The sequence below is a fragment of the Anas acuta genome, chromosome 3 (assembly GCF_963932015.1).
Source record: "Anas acuta chromosome 3, bAnaAcu1.1, whole genome shotgun sequence".
Taxonomy (NCBI): Eukaryota; Metazoa; Chordata; class Aves; order Anseriformes; family Anatidae; genus Anas; species Anas acuta.
This window is the reverse complement of record NC_088981.1, coordinates 38925840-38942487: the sequence shown is the minus strand read 5'-3', so window position 1 is coordinate 38942487 and position 16648 is coordinate 38925840. Positions and strand designations below refer to the sequence as shown.

General features: G+C 44.2%; 1 long non-coding RNA gene across 1 annotated transcript in view; it reads right to left on the bottom strand.

The window, feature by feature from the left end:
• LOC137853875 (uncharacterized) overlaps nt 1–16648 on the bottom strand; it is a 170365-nt gene that overhangs the window by 152538 nt on the left and 1179 nt on the right. The window contains exon 2 of the long non-coding RNA XR_011094781.1: nt 16491–16596. This is a non-coding gene — a long non-coding RNA (uncharacterized lncRNA). The remainder of the gene's footprint in view (nt 1–16490; nt 16597–16648) is intronic.

The window sequence follows — 16648 nt, the reverse complement described above, 5'->3', positions numbered from 1 at the left end:
GAGGCCCTGGCACAGGTTGCCCAGAGAAGCTGTGGATGCCCCATCCCTGGAGGTGTTCAAGGCCAGGCTGGATGGGGCTTTGGGCAGCCTGGTCTGGTGGGAGGTGTCCCTGCCCATGGCAGGGGGTTGGAAGTAGATGGGCTTTATGGTCCCAAACAAACCTAGCTCTCCACATCCCAGCTGTTTGCCTAAACTTCCCTGCTGTCACTCACAGTTTTAGTGCACAGACCTTGATGTTGGAAAGTTTCTGTACCACAAGGGTGGTTAAACACTGGAACAGGCTTCCTGTGAGAGGTGGTTGATGCCCCCATGCCTGTCAGCGTTCAAGAGGCATTTGGATGCCTTCAATAATACGATTTAACTTCTGGGTAGCCCTGAAGTGGTCAGGCAGTTGGGCTAGATGGTCTTTGAAGGTCCTTCCAACTGAACTATTCTAAAACACCCAAATTATCTCTTTTTCCCAGAATTCAGAGAAATCTTCCTGTGAAGTAAGCCAGCAAAAACTCCCCTTTATCTGCCCCAAGGCTGGAGGCAGCCTGTGTTGATAAGTGCCTTTTGTCTTTCAGCATCATGCTTCAATGTTTGATGAAGTTTCCAGCTCTCTGCAATCGTAGGCAGCCTTCACAAGAGGGCAATTGCAGAGGTCACTCCTACTACCAGGAGGCAGATGAATGCTGAGCTATTCAATCACCATCCCTATGTGCTCCAATCAGTACAGAGGCAGGATAAAAGCTTCCACAGGTGGTTGCTAGATGACTTCTGCTCCTGCTGGATGACGTTGCAGGACTGGTACCTGCTGCTCAGCCCTACCCACACAGTCTGCTGATGGCAGGCTGGGAGCAGAGGGAACGCAGACAGACTGGCACTCTGGAGGCAACTGGAGGAGTTGGGGATAACTCCTACCTCCAGGCTCCTACCAGGACTTTTGCAACTGAAAGGATCAAGTTGGTACAGCTGTAGAGCAGGGAAGCTAAGCAAAAGAGAGAGGGCAAATAACAGATGAGAAAAAATATCCACTTCCATCCATTACTGCCATACGCCAGCAGCAATTGGCCCAGTAATTTCATCAGCCTTGCCCCAGCATCTACCTACCAGCACCCCAGCATATCAAGGTACAGGCTCGTTACCTCTGTACACCCTTATGCAGAACAGAAAAAACATCAGATAACTTCAGAACACTTGAATATCAATTTCAGATGTGTTTCCTTTGACTGCCTCCCCTGTGCTTCATTTAAAAGTATTCAAAAAGGAATAGCGCTAGCAGTTCAGAAGATATTAAAAAGTCTTTCTAGTAAAATAATTACTGTTCAAGTTGGTTTAGGCATGAGGAACTGGGTTGCTCAAGACCAAACCCTACCCTGTGCGTTTCCTCAAGTCAGTGGACTTGCTAAGGCCCTTGACTCTAGGGCAGCATTTCAAGTTGTATGTTTTCCAGTTCTGCAACAGACTTGACTTTAGGGGTAAATAAGCTCCTTTTCAGTCTTCATTCAACATGCAAAACACCTCTCAGTGATCTTGCTAAACCGTTCCTCACAGGGCAAGCAAATAAGTGATTCTTTTTATCCTTTCTGAAAATTTCATATTCTTGAATCTCTTACAAGTCTGGGAAGGTGAAACTTGTTCGTAAATAAGGTCCTGGGAAACACACATTGCCACAGCTTGGCAGGACCACAGCCCTGAATGGGTTCTTTCATTTTCAGGGTGTTTGGTAAGGTGGGTTGAAGTGCAAATGGGGGTTTTGATAGAATATTTCAAACACAGAGCAACTAGACTGCTACAGTTACCTTTACCTAAAAGAGACTTGTATAATAACAATAGTGATTTTTCAAAGCATTCCTCCTCATACTTTCTAAAGTAAGCAAAAGTGCTTCAAAAACTCTAGCTGCAGTGGTATAATTTAGTCTGGTTAAGTACAAAGTTGGGGAAAAAAAAAGTTAAAAAAAGATGACTTGAAAAGGGTTTGTAGCAGATTAAGCACAACAGATCCCACACGTGAAGTTGCAATTAGAAAGGTGTATTCATTTTCCAATTTCTTTCTGTAAATTGCCCTGTAGCACCGTTGGTTTGCCAAAACTGATGCACCTACTCCTGATCTCCACAAAGCCTATGTAAATTTGTAGATTTATGACCTTTATGAAGAATCTTTGTACCCTCACAGAGATCACCAGGCTGTTCTTGGTGGTTTGGCCACAAGAATTCAGTTGTAGCACTGGTGTCTGTATTTGGAAAAAACTTGTAAGACTTATAAGCAAGAACCAAAGTGATAAAATAGTTCAGACTGTTAATAAAGCTGTCTGATCTCCTCATGTGAGCATGCTGACAGTAAAACCACAGAAGGAAGTGACAGATTCAAGAGGATTAGGGGCATAACATACAGCAACAACCACTTGTCTCTCCACGGTGCCAAACACCCACTAAAAGACAACATAACCCGTAGCGATTCTTGCCCTTCAAGGAAGATCTTGGAGCATCCCGGGGAGAACACAGCCTCGTTAATGTGACACTGGTCTACATGCAACCTGACCTGAAAGAACCTGGAAGTGAAGCTCACACAGAGCTACAAGTCAACCCCCCACCCCACACTGAACAGAGAGAAACTGTTTCCCAAAAATTAATGAAGCAGGCCAGTGCCTGAAGTTGCTGAAATATCAGCATCGAGTTAATGGTAGGTTGAGTCTGTTCCTCACAGGCTCAGGTTATAGACTCGTCTTCAGGGAATATTTTTATCCTACCATGAACTGTATATCTGCAGTACTTTTTTTTTTTTTTTCTTGAAAGGATTATTATTGCATGGCATATTCCAGGTCAGCTGTTTAAACTGTCAGATATCTAACTGAAGCTTAAACAGGAAGGAAAAAAAAATAAAATTTTTTTTTTGAATTTCTCCTGCCTATCTCAGGTAATTTTTCCCAGAATGTCAAAGCTAGAGAAGACATTAATAAATATAGCACCGATATCCTGTCGTAACTGTTTATCCTGGCCAGATAAAACCACATTTGGTGGAAAAACATTGATTTCCTTTCAGCATCATAGCCTGGAACAGCAAAAGCTTTGTTTATAAAAATCCAAATAGCTTTTTTTTTTTTTTTCTCCAACCTGTCCAGTTGGCTTATACATAGCTCTTGCTGTAGGAGGACAGAATGACCATTTACACTCTGAATTGCAGACCACCTAATTCCTGCAACTGAACTATGCCCCACAACGCTGGACTTATTCTGGCTATGGATTAGCAAGGGTTCAGCATCCTGCTTACCTGAAGGTGGTAGGTTACTAACTTTTAAAAATTATTTACTGTATTTATGGGAAGATGCTTTCACGAGATAGCTCAAGAAAGTCGCTGCTGTTGTTCAAAAGGCAATCTATGTGCAAGAGAGCCACTGGAGTTGGGGCAAGACCAGCTGCCAGGCATCTGGCAGGTTTGTTGGTATTGGCACACGTGCTGGATATCTGGCAGTTAGCTTTTGCATCTGTTAGTTTCAGCAAGAGCCATAGCTACATCAAAAGCCACAAAGGCATGTCCTGGTTATTTTTCATGGTGTCTGCATTGATCTAACACATTCTAGGTTCACTGCCCAGGTTTGGCATTTGTTTTGTTTTTCTCCTGAAAAAGAAAGCGTGAAATAAGAATGCAAGTGCCCCAGCTTGCCTGGGATGTCTGGGTGATAACTGGAAGAGACCCACCACTTACACACCAGGACTTTGCATTTTGATGCAAATGTGTGTTTGTCAAGGTCCTCCTCTGCGGCAGGAATGGCAGTCTCAGAGACAAGGCTGCACATCACCTTCTCACACTGCAGTGTCCATGAACAATGAGTAATCCAGAATAAAAGATAAAAGAAAGTTTCTTTTAACATAACTCCATGTGTTTTTAATTGATTTGGGGCAACATTATCCTCTATTGGTGTTTAATTATCCTGTAGGCTCGGTGCTGTGGTGAACATTGCTGGCCAGGCTACAGCTACTCATGCTCTTCCCTGGATGCCAGAGAAGAAAAGCGAACACTTCACTAAAAAACAGGAAACCACATTTTAGCAAATCTATAGCCTAGTTTCACGAGCATCTCGAGGGCAGCAATAAGGCCACATTGATCCTGAGCACACAGCCTGGTCCCATCCAGCTGCTCACCCCACATCAAGACCAGCACAAACAACCGGGAGGCCACACAGCAAACTGGAGCAGGGGAGCCAACCTCAGCAAAAGCCCAGTATTCGGGCCGTATTTGCTGAGCTGGTTTCCTTTGGATCTGTTTCCTAAGGCATCTTCCAGGCACATCAGTGCGGGCACAGGCTGGTGATGTGCATGGGGCAGGGAGATGTTGGGACTGCTTTTGGCAGAGGGTGCAGCCCCGGGGCTTGAAGGGACACCCAGCAGGAGTGCCACAAGCCAGTACCATGGGGGACATTTAGCTCTGCAGAGGTGCCAGGGACCCCAGCCCTGCCTGTGCTCTGAATCACCTACTGTTGGCTTTAATCTTCGCAGTTCCAACAGGAAAGCATCGCATGGCTCAAGTCACACCAGTCACAACTCTGAGCATCTGATGGCTGAGCATTTTCAATGTTGAGGATCCCAAGTCTGTGCCCCTCACAAGCCCTGTGTGAACAGAAGTTGTCCTTGTGCCTGCTCCAGGGGTTTCAAGCACACACACATTTTACCTTCCCAGTTAGAGGCTGCTCTCAGAAGTTTAAGTCCTGTTAGCAACACTACCTCAGCATCTCCCTTCTGTAGCAGTGGGGTGTCTGGGATTTTCACATCATTATCAAAGTATCCCTGCCACCCATCTACAGCTCTACAATGTTTTACATTGACCCACTAGTGAAATGCAGCTCTATCAGGTGTCTAAGGTGATTTTGCTTAATGCTGCATTGCTTGCCATCACTACACAGCAGGTAACAATTTGTGGTCACATCTACGCTAAGAGAAGTGAAGGAGATTTTCTTTGGAGTTGTACCATGAGGAAAAAAATAAGTTTTCATATTTGGAAAATATCTGGTAAAAGAAAGCAGAAGAACACCATCCCTGGTAACTTTATAGGACAAATATAGTAAAAAAAAAAAAAACAAAAAAACAAAAAAAAAAAAACACAAAGCTATGTAGCTCAAACTCACTGCAAAGTAAGCCAAGACATCCAGATGTACAGCAGATACTCTGTACACTTCTGATCTGTTGTGTCTTCTTTGTAGCACACTCCATATTGCTCCCTGTTCAGTCACCTCAGTGCCACTTAATTTCTGATGCCCTTGATGGGACAGCAGGAAACCTTTTTCTCTTAGTTTTTTCAGCTGGGCACCTGAGGTTCTTCAGAAAATGGGTACATCTCCCATATAGCCCCCTTGCACCCTAAAAGCAAGAGTCGTGGCAATTCCCCCTCCAGCGACCTCTTTCACTTGCATGCCTGAGCAAGAAGGGACATTTTGGCCTTGCTCTGGTGGTTCCACCATCCACCTTCCACAGCCTTCTTGCCAGCCTGGGAACCGGGGAAATGAAGCTCAAACCTTAAGTCAGACAACAGGCACCATTCAGGGATAGCTGTTTACACTAGCTAAAGCCTTACAGCTGCAAGCGAATGAATCTTGGGCAAGCAAAACAAGGCTTTTAACACTAAGCCACGGTAAGACCACACTCAGCAGCTCAGGTTTCAGTAACGGCTCCTGCGAAGCTGTGCACGCAGGCATCCACTGCAGGTGCCCCACAACCGACGGCCTAAAGGGGCACCCCTGGTATCACCCCGAAAACAGCCACCATGCTCCATGCTCGTTTCATGCCCCAGCCTGGAGGGGGTTTCTGCGTTGCTAAAGGTGCATCTCCAAAATCGTAGGTATGTCCTCGGAGTTCACTGATAACAGCTTACACAATACGAGTTTGCAAGGAACTGTTTTTGGTGTCACGGGCCATTAGCCGCAAGGGATGGCGAACAATCAGACTCACTGGGAGAGAGTTCATTTACATTCTGCCACTTTTGATCTGTCCTTTCAGAGGCCTACAGTTAATCAAACCAACACCCCTGCTTTCTGTGTCACAAATGCAAGAGAGTAGCCACTGTACATCCTCCCCGCTATTCTCTTGCAAATGGAGCCACAGCAGAATTCAAAAGTGGTGCACAGAGGCTGAGTGAATTATGCATTTGGCTCCTCTCAAAAGCCAAGGAACAGCTCAAATGCCAGATTTTCTTAAAAGCAAAGCATCCCATCAGCAAAATGACACTGACTGTCTGTATCAGGGGTAGTGGGCTTTTTTTCCTTTCAGAAACAGCATCCATTCATCTCTTCTTGTTGTTTTTTAATTAGAAAAACTGATAAATACAAAACCAATGCGTGAAAACAAAAAAATAACAAAGACACATTTATCTGCTAAAGGGAAGTGGCAAAGAGCAGCTGTCCTTTAACGATCACCAGGCACGTGAAATTAATCCACATCTTCACAACAAATTTAAACCAACAAAATAAATTAAAACTCGAGTCAGAGCAGGAGCCCAGGTGGGGAAGGAAGAAGCAGAGCTCCCTTCACCCTCAGCCTGGCCCATCATCTCTGCAAAAATAAGTACCTTTGTGTGGTGCTGTTGCAATTACTCTCTCATCGCCGTTTCTGAAGATGAGATAGGAAAGCCACTGCCCCGTCCTGAACAACGGGCGCTTTGCACCACTGCAGTAAATCAATAGCCCCAATTATTTGTACAGGGTATGGAGACATGTGGTCTACAAGTTTAATTTTTAAATTTCCATGAAATACATGCGTTTAAATATAGCATAGGGAACAATAGCACATTGATCTGCTCCTTCCCCCCATGTAAGCCTTTTCCATTACTGGGATCCAGTCTTGCACTGGCAAAGCTCCCACCGAGTCCAGGGAGCTGTGCCCGAGGGAGCGTTGCCGCGTTCAGCTGCTCATCTCGCCACCCGGTCCCACAGAGACGACCAAGGGATGAGGCATTGCACAAGGTTCAAAGCAGAGGAGCTGCTGCTGAGGTGGAGTGAAGGACGGGATGAGCCTTCCCTCACTCCCAGGAGCCCCATCCCACAGAAAGAGATCCCCTAGAAGTGCTGTGGGGCGGATTAAGGGGTTCTGAGGCCAGAGCTGCCCCCACATCGCAAGCTCTGGATGTGCAACGACTCAGGTGTGGAGAGGCAGCACATTTTCCCCTCTGACTGACTGACTGAATTTGTTTCCAGCTTCACAAAAGCATATGGGGCCCTCTGAACATCATCCAGCCAAGGCTCCCACAACTTCAGCGTTTACAAGTTATTCAAACATTGGCAGAAGCAGCTTACCTAAGTTTTAAATCACAGATTCTATGGGTGCAAAAAAGGTAGTTGAACACTTTAAAGAGTACTGTACACCTCATTTCAAGAACAGCTACAGTGAGGAAAGGAATATGATTAGCTTTATTTATTTTGTGAAAAAAATATCTCTGAAGATCCCTGCACCCAGATGTTTTCTTTCTTTGAAAAAAATAGTGTCTTTTTTTTTTCATTTCTCTTAAAATACAGACCATACCACACACAAGGACCAGTTGTGTAGGTCAGTAACTTTAACATGCTTATCTCAAAAAACAAACAAACAGCAGAAAACTCCTGAAGGGTTTTTGTTTGTGTTTTTTGTTTGTTTGTTTTTTAAGTTTTCTAAAATTCAAGAATTAGGCCTATGAATTTGTATTCCTTTACACAAAGCCTTGGATTCTATTATAGTATGAATGGCATTTGTGACCCTCATCTCACATTTTTTGCATAAGCAGAGTTCAAGGCAGAAGGACAAGTTTGTGTATGTAGACGGAGTGATGCAAGGAGAGGTAACAATTAGTGTCACATGGATTATATGCCTGTTTCCCACAGTTTTCCTTGAGCTGAAAAATATCCACCACCACCCCCTCCACACACGCTGTCTGTGCAGCAGTACCCCCAGCTCCTCACCAAAATCCAGGCATTTTACACTCAGCATGGCAGAAGCACGCAAGTGCAAAACAACAACATCCAGAAGCTAATCCCTGTTCTGGTGGAGCTGCAACCTAAACAGGGAGAAGATAACACTGTTAGCCCATTTTACAGAAGTGGAGCTGAAGAGCAGGCAGATTAAGGATTTGTATATACTACGGCATTTCACAGTTTTGCTTTCTTCCATGCTTTGTGTAGTTTGTTTATTTAGATTGCAACTCATCAAAACAGGATTATCTCTCATTTGTGTTTATAGGCTGCCTAACACAAAGAAGCCATGAATAACTCCACAAAAATTGCTTTTCAGACAGCAATAGCTACAGGTGATTAATAATGATGCAACTACAAGCATGTAGCTGGCAATACTGTGTTTTCTTTTCTGGGTTACAGAGATTAATACTTACAGGCATGATCCAGAGATACTTATATAAACAACCTGCACAGAGAGGGAATACAAACAGTGAGTGCCTGCTCCTGGGAGCAGTGTGAGGACCAAATACCTGATGTCTCTTTTTGAGAAGAGAAAGTAAGCTAGGACAAAATGCCTCTCCAGAAGTACAGGTCCACCAACCCTTGTCTTGAGAATGGGAAATGGGAGGAGTGGAAAGGAAACTAGTATTAACCAGCACAGACCTGCTGAGAAGCAAAGATGACTGTTGCTACCCCTTGCTTACAAGGCATAATTATTATTATTGTAGTCCAGCCTCCTACCACTATCCATATTACCTACACGAAAATGCCAGTATGTTGGCATTTAGGGTCATCTAAGTGGCCCGATGCACTTGAGATGTTTATGTAGGGTTTTTAGATATGCCAGATTTAGCTGCCCATACGCTAAGATGGATAAATGGCATTAGACACCTATGCTTAGGAAGCCAAACCTCCCCCCACACAGCACCTAGACATCAGCTGCATGCACATGTCGTGAGATGGGGCCCAGGCAGTGAGCTCACTGCAGAACAAAGCTGCCCAGCTTCCCACAGCGGGGCCTGGGAAGGAGGGCAGCACAAGCAGGCAGCAGCACATAAACTCTGTGACAATTCAGAACGATGATTCAGAAGCCTTTGCCTGAATTGAAGCACAGAAAACTAACTCTTAGAGTAGCAGAGATCCCTTCTGTAAAGCTCCTGGAGTGTAAGGGAAGTAGAGTTTAATGGGGAAAGTTGTATGAAATGCAAATAATTAATCAGATTTAAATACAGTGACTACTCAGGGCATGAAAACACCCACTGTACTATTATACAACTGGACTTGAAAATACTATAGCATCGTTTTTGTTAGAAATCATGGCTCAAACTCGCAGTCTTCCCACACAGAAGGCTTTGAAAGGAGTGACCTATGACAACTGAGATTATAAACAAAGGCAATACATTAAAAAATAAAAGCCAACAACAAAAACAACACAAAAAAATATTTCTTACTTATGACCCGGAGATCATTTACTTTGAAATCAGAACCTCGGGCAGATACTCCACCATGAGCACAGCCCTGAGGAATGCTGAGATCAGCCATCAATAACTCTTTTCACAAGACAAGTTCCCTGAGGGCAGAAGGATAATACCAAGCTGGGTGGTAGTTTTTGAGCAGCTGGACACAAATTGGGACTTGTCGGTTGTTGTTCCCAGGCGCTGCATGTCAAATTGGAATAACCTGTTGTGCTCTCCCTTATTTTTTTCATGACTGGCTGCAGAATCCACAAGAGGCACCTGTTGACTCCTGGATTAGTTTCCCTGTGATGAACAGCTCTTATCAATCATCACCCAAAGAGAGGTTTCAAAATAATAGTTCTCCTCCCTTTCCCCACAGTGAGAGACATTCAGCGCAAATGGCAACTTAACTGCGACCTGCTTTTCTGACATCTGAGCTCTGCTGAGAAAATTTCTTTGCCAAGTGGATTTGGAGGCTTCTTGCTGTTTCCAGTACAAGCTACAAAAGCCATTCCAGGAATCAAGTTCAAGAAGCTGCCCAGATGGAGCCAAGCAGCGCAGGGCACATCGATGCTGGAAGTGCCCGTGGCACATCTAGTCTCCCAGATGCACCAGGCCTGCACTGGGGTTTTCTGCAATTCCCATTGTGAAACACGTACAGCTGTCCCCATCATGATCAACAAGCAAGTCAAACCCATCTATTCACATAGCCTTGAGAAATGCCCCGTTTCATCTGGCAGCCCACAGAAGGGGCAGCTGCCTGGAAGTGCTCTGTGGAAAGCACCGTGCCCCACATGGCGTGACAGGCCACAGGACATCACAGCCAACAGCTCGCCTCCTCATCAACACCAGCTCGGTGACACCTTTGATTTGGGCCTTTCCATAGCTAAAGGCTCCCTAGGACAGATGAAGGCCGCAGACACCTCAAGGACCAGTGCTGGCGAGGAGAGCTAACCCCAAACTACCTCATGCACATGGCAGTGGTCACGTTGCTATTTGTTCCACACACAGACACCACCACTGAAACACTGTGGAAACCAAGCCCAGCATCTTCCACACCACCTGCTTGAGGAACGCTTATATAGCAATGAAGAATGGCCTTTCCCTTCTCCCTTTGCAAGGCAGACCCACCTTGGAGTCAGTCCTTCTCTCATTAGAGCCTCTGAGACCCCCTCAGCGAGGAGCAGGTTCAGCATCCTCACCTACTGTTTCTCTACATCTGCCCCTGTGGAGATCTAAGGGGGCTTTATAGGCAACTTGTTGCTGCTAAGCTGATGTTTTCATGTCCACGCAATTCCTCATCAGCGTGTCATGTGTTTGACAGAGAGAAACACGTTAAGAAATCCTACAGAGCACCACGAATTTCCCCAATAACTTGCTAGGCTGCTCTTAACAACAGCCTTACAAGTGATAGGGCTGCAGCAGGGGACAGCCCTTCTCAGGCCTCAAGCCTTAAGCCATGGAGAACACTGGCAGTAGGGCTTTCACCTTCGAAAAAAACTTATTTTTATCAGCTCCAGTTGTTGACTGCAAAATAATATCAATTGTAGACAAGTTCCATAGTGGATAAGTCAAATTAGCACTTGGTCTTCTGAATTTATGAGACAGCTAAACTACTGTCAGTAGAGCCCCATGGCAGGGGGCTGGAACTGGGTGGGCTTTAAGGTCCCTTCCAGCCCAAACCAGTCTGTGGCAAAACAGGGAGCAGGCATCAGTCCCTTAGCATGGACAAATCCATCTGTTACTCCCTAGATGCAGCCTATACCCGCTCAGCATTACAGTGAGCTCTGTCAGACAAACATGAGCTCAAACGAGCTCAGGCTAAATACCCCCTGTGGGTTCAGTAAATACAAGGAGGAGAGCAGCCACTCCCTTTCCTAATCCCCTAAGATCTCACATATAAAATAAAAGCTTTAATTAAAATATATTTTTTTTCCTGATTCTTAGTAAATAAATAAATAAATGCTCATTCACTCGATGTGGCCTGCAGCTCAAGTACAGTTGTTCTGGGTGGTCTGCAAAGCACTCAGCTTGCTGTGCAAAAAGGAGTATTTTAAGAACAAACCAGTGGGGCACTGGAGTGTTAAAAAAGATGAATTAATGTTAAAAAAGTCCACTTTATGAAGCCATACACAGAATGCAAGTGTTGAAAAAATAAATAATAGCTTCCCCTACCTATTTATTTTCACTTGTTATGCCAAAGTCATAATTCCTTTTTATGTATTTTGAGGATAAATACTAATCTTAATATATCATCAACATTAGGCTTATTCTCTGGGACACAGGGTCACTGGAAAGCAAAGACCTAGAGTCACAAAACACAGTGGTAATAAAAACCAAGAACTCAACAAGTCTCTTTTGTTTCAGACAATCAAAATGTTTTTGCATCCCAAATGTGCAAAACAGAGCTTAATCTCCACCTTAAGTCCTGAGAGAATTGCAAGATTCTTACCAAGGCTTTGAAGACTGCGCTTGCTTTCTGTATTTGTGGGTGCATACGCACACCAATTTAACAATGCTGAATCGGGAAATGAAATAATTAATTTTTCTACCTCCTTCCTATCAGAGTGTAGTAGCTCCTGCTCTAGGTATAAGGCTTCCTCTTCTAAAACTACGCTACACAACTTCTCTCTTATTCACCAGAGTTGTGACACTGTCTGCAGTAACAGCAGTTGGCTACCCTCATGTAGAAGTGCAGTTCACATAATTTAGCCCCCAAAGGTGCGCACCTCCAGTATCTTAACAGCTGTAGAAGTGAATATGCCTGTAAGAGAAGAAACACAAACATTCATTTTTTCCTGTAGTTTTCAAAATGCTTTGAAGAAACAGGTATGCAGTGGGCTGTCTATACTAAATGGAAATAAACAAAAGGAAGGGCAAGTCTTGACAAGGTGACAAAAAAAAAAAATAATCCAGCAGCCTAAAGCCCATGTCCCAATACTCACACCACTATCTTCTACACTAGACACTGGGTATAATTTTTGAGCAAGTGCAGATTCCCCCAGAACTAGCATTAGAAATATTGAGGCAGCAAGTGAAAGAGTGAGCCACTGTCTTCCCACTCTCACATTTAATGACATCCATTGCTTTTTCAAAGGGTGCCTGCTTATAACAGGTCACATCTCAGGTGGTCTCCCTTGCAGCCATGCACTGAGGATCACTCCAGGTGCAATTCCAATGCAGGGATGCATCTTCTCCGTGTTAAGGCCCAATTTGTACCTACAAGACCTCAAAACACCCTGCATATGCTAACTGCAGTCAAAAACTTCCAGAGAGATACAAGTGCCAGGAATAAAACAGGATTTTTCTTCAGGTCACTGGAATAGACAAAATCCTGCAGCCCAGCTACAAAGATTGCAGACGCACTTGAATCAAAAAGTTAGGCTTCCCCTTACAAGCAAGATCTCAAGAGTTTCCAATAGTAGAAGCAGTTTCTAGAAGTAGAAGCAGGCATGATGACCTCTTGTTGGTTTCCAGCATCTTTAAATTCTTCAAAAGAACTACTCTCCCAAAATCTATGACAACTGAATAACTGCTTCTTAGAGGTGGCACCAGTAATAACATGTAAGTGCTGCAAGTCCACAGCCAAGCTGATAACCAATGACAAACCATGCACCAATTATAACCACCAAATCTATGTACAGGAGACACCAACCTTTCTCATGTCCCATGGATGAGTCACTTGATGGAAGGAAGGGGAAGGAAAGAGGGGAAACGGCATAATCTCTCCTTAAACTAACCTGGTTTCTAGTATAGTGCTACAGATTGACAGGGGAATATTGTAATCCTGTCAGCAGATGCAAATCTATCACATCCACCTAGGAACTGGCTTATGATGAGGTCACCTCGAGTATTTATCGTGGCAACCACCACAGTTTGTCCAAAAGCAAGCGTATCTAGATCTAAGTCAACACCCAATCTCTCCACTTATTTCAATATCAGACAGTGAAAAAAATAGGGATACAGCCTACCTGTTGTCTAACAGGAAGAAGAAACCTACTGTGAAAACTGTCCCAGCATAGACTGACACGTGAAGTAGCCTTGTTACTGGTACAGGAGTAGTTCTCAGTTTCCTGCACTGACAGGGGAATGAAAGTCACAATGAAATCTCCCTGAGCGTGCAGAGATGAGCCAGAACAGCGATTGCTTGAGAGCTGTGCAATGCCAAGCAAAATCCAGCACTCCGGGTTAAGTAATTAGGAGATTGGCAAGTTAATCATTTTGGGGCATGGCATGTACAAAGTTGAACTAGACTAGAAATAAATTGCATCAAGAATGGTAAAGCTGCCACTCCAAGGAAATGCCATGGAGCAGAATCAGATGCCTGGCAATTACCAAGTGATTAATAGATGTTCATGTATAAAAACCCTGGAAATACAAGGCAGATACACACTAACATTTTTCAGATGCAGGAAGTTTGCCTCAGAACCACAGATGTTTCTTCTGCCCCTTTACAAGTGACACAAAAGCTCACCTTGAACAGCACATCAGCACCTGCTGGGAATTCTACAGGCAGAAAATAATGCAGTAGTCAAGTGCTGAACATCACTTGTTATATTGACAATGACTTTAAGAGGGTGCAGTCATAACTGTCTCATTCATGGGCCTGCAGTAAATGGTACGCGTTACCTGTCAGCAAAATACACAGCATGATGAGAGAACATCACGTAGCACAAGGGAAACACTACCAGAAAAACGATGATTTTACATAGGACTCTTCAGGAAACAGAGCTGATGACTGAGATAGTGAAACAGCCTTCCACAAGTCACTGGCTTGTGCAATTAACTGACTGGTCACTCATAACACCATCTATCTGTCCTGACACAAGAAGCATTACCTCTATGAGCATCTTGTATGTCATAATGTGCCAGGCTGTTTGCCCAGATTGGAGCCAAACAGACAGCAGGATTCTCATGTTGCTATTATTACGTACTTGTCTATTTATTTCATGTGTATTTATAATATATAATCTATATTTAAATATATAAACACATAAAACAAATATGTATGTGTGAATGTATACAGCCACATATAAACCAGCCCAGCTAAACACAGGCAACTCTTTCATTTCTACAATCATGAGATCAATAAACTGCTCTGCACAACTTGGAGCAGGGTACAGCTTGCCCACTACCAAAATCCAGCGTTCCTGTGAATAACACCAGGCCACATATTTTCCATAAGGGAATAAACAGAAAGACAAGGTTAATGCTCAGAATAACATATTGCAAAGAAATACAGCAAATAGGTCTTGATGCACTTATGCATATCTTAGGTCAAATAAAACAGAAAAAAAAATATGTACCTGCCTTACCCTTTCATTCATCAGATCTTCCATAATTAAATCAGAACATACACAACAGAGCTGCAAGGCCCATTCTTTGTGGATATACCACAGTCATTAGCCAACTCAAAGCTATTAAAAGGAGTTTCACTTTAACACAACAGGTCTTAAAATGTCCATCGATGACTACACATTTGGAAATGTGTCGATCACAGTTTAGTATATTCAGTGATAGAAGGAAATGACCACTAAAGCTGCTGAAGATCCACTTGAAGATACAATTATTCCCAACTGCTTTTCCCATAAGTGTGCCTGAATCAGAGTTGGCAAGACCACAGTAAGACACCAAAGCCAGGCAGAGTGGCTGACACAAAGGAAGGAAACCTGCCAGCACAGGACACCCTTAGGGTGTGGGGTCCAAGGACACTGGCAGGCCGTGCACTTGGTTGGAGGAAAACCATGTAGCGGTGGTGATGGTGGCTGGGCACAAGAGGCAGCAGCCAGAGGCTTTAGTACTTATTGGGGGACAGACATTTCTCCATATTACCTTCTGTGCCAGCCCTGCTCAGTACACCCCCTCCAGAATGAGGGCAGAAAGAAATGGGCAAAATAGCTTCATCCACAGCTAAATCCCTGTTGCACCTGAAAAAAGAGAGTACTTCTTTCCCCGGCCTAGCCAAAGTTACAACTTTCAGAGTGAGCACCAGCAGGGACTGGGATGATTCAAGGGAATATATCCTGTTTAATTATGGATTACCCCTTTTTCCTCCCTCATTCATATTCAGAAAGAAAATTCTCTAAAAAGTCCAGAAACACTAAAGAATTAAGAGCTCCAATATATGTTGATAAGAAGGCACCTGTAACAACAGGGCAGTATCTAATGTAAGGGATACACACAAACAGTATCACCAATAAGGTGGACAGCACAGAAAGCATCACAGCCCTAAACATGCAGAAAGAAGATAAACCATAAATAATCTGAGGTTCATCCCGGTCAAACGCCCTAACATTTAATCTTTATCCAGACTTGACCATTTTCTTCAGTATGGTTAAAAAACAAAAGACAAAACAAACACAACAACACACCACCGCACCTCAGGCAGATCGGATTTCTCCAAGACTTCCAGAATCTTCTAATTCCAGAAATACCACAGCCCACGCAGACCGCTCCAACCCAGGCACAGAGCAAACTAGAAAGTCGTTTCGTTTCAGAAAAATTAAGCAGATTTGGGGAAAGAATAAAAATAACAATAATAATACATATATATTTAAAAAGCAACAAATGTGGCAAGAGAGCTGAACTTGAGCCCAGGCTTGCCCTGGGCTCTGTCCAGTCTGGGTGCAGGTCCCCATCAGCCCTCTGAGGGAAAAGCTGGGAGCAGGCACGGAGCCTCAACACAGCTCTGCCCTGCAGGGCTCCCTGTTTGAAAGCAGTTCCTCCGCACCTCACAAAAGCAGTTTTATTTATCAGATGTCACCACATTTACCAAACAAGCTGGGACCTCTCTTTCTTACTTTTCTAAGCCATCTCCCAACACCAGCTGCATAGCTGTTGCACTGAGTAAAGCCCAGTGCCATTTGCAGGAGTGGCCAAGGCTGAAGGCCTTCCCTCCTTCACTCCTTCTCCTTCTCCCACACTAGAATCCAAACACACGCCTGAGGCCAGATGCTCTTCTGATGTTATGAAATGCCAGCAGCAGCAGGAGAGAGCTCCATCACCACAGATACCAGCACTCCCCTAGCTTCTCCACCCTTCCTAACTGCTACAAAGAATTGCTCAGAAGTCATAATTTCCATTCTCCAGAAAGCATAAAATTCCTTAGAAGTGAGCTATTAAGAAATCACGTACTTACCCATTTTAAGGAGAGGAAGCTGTAGGGTAGTAAATCCAACGTTTCCAACCAAGTGCCTCCAGAAGCTTCCCCTGGGGAAGGTGGGGCAGCCAAAAGGCTGCAGGAGCTGCAGCAAAGGCACAACGTGGTGGATGGGCACCTGCTCTTCAGGGCTCCTG